This window comes from Phoenix dactylifera, unplaced genomic scaffold (assembly GCF_009389715.1).
Source record: "Phoenix dactylifera cultivar Barhee BC4 unplaced genomic scaffold, palm_55x_up_171113_PBpolish2nd_filt_p 000117F, whole genome shotgun sequence".
Taxonomy (NCBI): Eukaryota; Viridiplantae; Streptophyta; class Magnoliopsida; order Arecales; family Arecaceae; genus Phoenix; species Phoenix dactylifera.
Genome location: NW_024067686.1, coordinates 591096 through 595678, shown reverse-complemented (window position 1 = coordinate 595678; position 4583 = coordinate 591096).

Genomic DNA, 4583 nt, shown 5'->3' with positions numbered 1-4583 from the left:
AGTTCGAGTCGCTGCGGCGACGATTAAAATGTGGCTTCGGCCACTACTTAGACATGAGGTATAGGACAGCTCTTGGACCGCTAGTAGCGGGGTGGTGCCAGGTGTGACGTACTCATACTTGGGACTCGAGCCAGAGCGCAGAAGGGTAGCTGAGCCAGGCCCATGGGTGGGGAAGGCATGAGTAAAACCGGTCGGGGTGCCCAACACACGGCCATTTCTGCCCGCATCGAACATTCTCCTGGCGGGGCGGGGGCCCAGTGGGGGCTGCTACGCGGGGGTGGGCTTGTCCCTTCATCCCTCCTACCCCTTTTTTTAGCCAAAAAAAAAAAAAAGTTTCACAAACTTTCGCTTTACGTCTATCACCTGTCTCTTCGTTGATGTCCACTCCAACAATTTTTTTCAGAAAACTAATCATTATCCGATAAAGTCTTTCCTTTGTTTCATATAAAAATTAAAACATCAATAGGCCAATCTCAGGTATCAATAATTAAGCTATCTATCATTAATTTACACTATTTACAGCATATAATATGATTCATTCAATATATGAATTATTTAATTACTGCACATTGGCTATCCAAATTTCATTGATCGTTACATTATTTCAACCCCCTCAATCAATTTTACCAGCAAGATGATGACAAATGCTGCCATGGTTTTCTGAAATTCCGAGTTATGTTGCATTATTACACACTATCGCCTCGTCTGAGAAAGCCTGGTGGGTGACAACCCGCAAAGGTGCAAGTACAGAGAAAGTAGAAGGCTTACGCAATCACTGAAGCAGTAAGCAGGCAATGGATGATTGCAGCAGCCCACTAAAGCTTAACAAAGCCAATTACATTGTCTCAAGTACCACACTGACTCGAATAGTTCGAATATTAAGAGATTGCGAGGTCATTGGGTGAATATCATATCAACGTCAAGTGGGTAGGCAACATAGATCTCACCACTTCGCATGGAAGCAGAATTTTTTTTTTTTTTGGAGACTTGAAGATGGGAAATAAGACTACCGTCAACAAAAGTAGGTACATGCCTTAACCCTAGAAACTCCATTACCTGATATCTCCGCACTATCCATCAGGTTTAGCTCTCTTCCGTTACTGCTTTCCCAAGGACTAACTAATGCAGGACAGAGAGAAGGGGAGAAAAGAAAAGAGACAGAAGAAGCGAAGAAAAATTAGAGGGAGTGGCAAGTCAATATTCTCAAAGGTCAATAATGTATAATTGAGTTCTCAATTACATATCAGTAGGTATTTATAGACCTAAAATTCTAATAAGAGTCTTTACATAAATAAAATAAAATTAGCCTAAATAAAATAAAAGTTTTCTGATTGCTATACTTATGCCTACAGTAGTGCGCCTAGAACTCTTATAAGATGGTCACCATCATACTGTCCTAGTTGGAAAAAACTCGATTTCGGCAAGTATGACTACACGTACCACTCGAAAAGCTTTGGATCTAATTAGGCATGAAACTCATCCTCTATAATCTAAGAAACATCAGATAAAGAGTGGCCTTTTTATTAGACAAAATAACAATAGAAGCCACTATCAGAAGTAGAAGTAACAATCTTGTTGTCCAAAACCGTTTCAATCCCATCTTGCTGTGGAGGAAAATATGACGCCTTAAGAACTGAAGTACCTGCAGGATCCCTAGATAATAAAGCACAAGGCTCAAAGATGCCTCAGTAAGGAAATAAATCTTCCATATGGAATGCAGGACTAATACTCAGTTGATCAGGTAAATCAGGTGGATATGATAAAACCGTGAAACAGGATGTCTACTATGTGTGGCCTTGACTTGCCTTCCAAAGTAAAACATGCATAGCTAATTAAGGTACTCTACTACATAACTCACTTGTCTAGTCTGATCTGTATCCAAGGATCCACCTTGCCCAGCCCAACAATCACAGATCAACCAAACTTATTGCTTTGACCTGTAACATATTAACAGTTCCATAAAAGAACTTCAGATTATTCAATTATCTTAACCATCACCACAGAGAAAAAGAAGACATCTTTAACAGTTTAAAGGTGAGGAATCAAGCTGAATGATGTAGTAGAACCTTCAAGAAAGTTATTCCTATTTACTGTATACCACAAGCTACTAGATACTCCAAAGATATTGTTGGTAAATAACAAAGAGGTAGGTGGTTTCGCTGCCTTAAAACCATGTACGTATATATGTGCGCACATATGTATGTATGTATGTATGTATGTGCGTACATATGTGAGTACGTATGTTTGTATGTATGTATGTATGTACGTACGTGCTTTGATAGGGAGGTATCTTCTGAACTGATCTTCTCATTCATAAAGCAAAAGTGCTCATCAGTTAATGCTGCTGTTGTTGTGGTTCTTGTTGTAGGGATCCAAGAGGTGAAAGGAAACAAACAGCGCAAGTAGGTCCATAGGAGATGAAACCCAAAGAGCCTTATGAGCCGTCGTTATCTTATGAAACTCCATTTAGAAGGATAAATAATCTATAATCTTGAAATCCTTTGCTTTCTTTCTCGAGAAATTATGTAATTAGGTGGCACTAAGGCCCTTCTAATCCCAGGTAGAAAATACGAACCAGATCATAACTCTAAAATGCATGCTCACCATTAACTTGATACATAACCTTCGAAGCATCTTTACCTCCAATTCTTTAACTCCTCCTAAGCATCTTCCTCGTTACCTACCAGAAAAGGTGAAACAGGGTGAACCAAAACTCTCTTCTTAAAAATAAAAAGAAATCCTAGGGCGTAATTGGTTCGCGACTGAAATTGGAATCGGAATAGATTAGAATAGAAATCGGAATTGTAATCGAAATCGGAATCGGAATTGAAATCGAATTTGAATACTAGGAGATAGTAGGGAATGAATTTCTCATCCCTCCTGGGACTAAAATAGGAATGAGACTCTCCAGGTAGAACTAGAATGGAAATGAGACTTTTTGAGGTGGAACGGGAGTCACTCATTTCCATTTCCATTCTAAAGTCAGCTCCCACTAAAGTTCTTCAATCGACCAATTTTCCATGTGCCAATTCTAAGCTCTCAATCGACAATACCTATCAAATAAAAGATAAAAGGCAGTCCTTAAATTCATCGCTTTCATCACAAACATTCCCTAGATTCTCCGATCCTAGCCCTAGGACAATAACAATCCAATCTCTCTCTTTTTTTTTATTTTTTATCAGATCAAAGAAGAAAGGCGAAATGATAGAGTACTACATCATGATTCGTTTTTCATCTCAGTGAAGCAAATAGATCACAGCTCATTAGATTCCAAACAGAACAGAAGGGAGGGAAGAAGAGGAGCAGAGGGGGTGGCGGCGGCGGCGGCTATGGGTAACTGACCGTCCAATCCAGAAGGAGAGGGAGGTGCCAAGAGGATTAATTTTTTTTTCCTTAATTATTTGAAATATGAAGAGGGTATATTTATTTTTTTTAAAAAAAGGATATACATGCAGAGAGAAAAAGAAAGTTACATGCAAGGACTCTGTTCAAAGAGATGCTTGACTGCATAAAGAGATCAAACAAATAAGGGTTGGAAACAAACCATGGACCAACAATTGAGTGATCGTATTAATAGTGACCATTGAATTCGAGTCAATTGATACACAACCCAACCTAGCCCCAACCAATCCAAATGAGGCCAGCAATCAAGCCTTATAAGCTTAGCTTGTCTAAATGAAGTTCAAGTAGGGGAGGATCAATTTGCTAAGAACCATGCCTTCTCCTTGATGCAATTGATCAAAGAAACCACACCAATATGACAAGTATTGCAAGCTAGAACCAATCAATGCAAACAGTCAAATCAGAAGTTTCATGTGGACTACCACTGTTTCCATTTCAGAATCTTTTGTCTTCCAACTCCCGTGGACGTTTTAACCTTATGGCTGTATAATATATCCGCTTAATCCAAGAAAAAAGCAAACAATCCGGCAAAATAGAATCAAAGGGAAGAGCACACCACAAATTTTCTTTTTCTGGTACAAAGTACACCGCAATTTTTATGTGAAAATCTTTGGACGGAAACGTCACAAAGCAATGCCGAGCCAAGACTCGTCCACTCTATCGAAATAATGGGACGCAAGTTTTCTCTAGTATCCGCACGAGACACATGCAACATTAAGTGAAAAAACAAACTCTTGGATATAAAGATACGCCTCACCAATAGGTACAAGCAACAAGAGGGCACAAAAATCTTCACTAATGATGATGGATGGCAAGCCCTTGCGGAGAAAACTTCTTAATGTGTACAAAAATCAGTTGAATGGATGGATATGATGGGTTGAAAGAATTTCAGAAATTCAGGATGCCGCAACTTCATCATCCCCTGAGTCACAGGCAGTCCCACGGTGCTGGTGGTAGAGGCTGCGGCCGGACCTCTATTTCTGCCACCTATACTAGCACCGGCCTCTGCCACCTTCCATCGGCCTCTCTTATTTTTTCCCTCTCTTTTACGGTCGCCTGTGTCGGTATAGGCCCGACACCGTACGGATATGTACCGACTCGTGCTGCTGGACAACCGATACGGTGCATGGTATCGACACAGCAGACTCTACTTCAATGACTTCCTTCTTCCTCTATCTGTC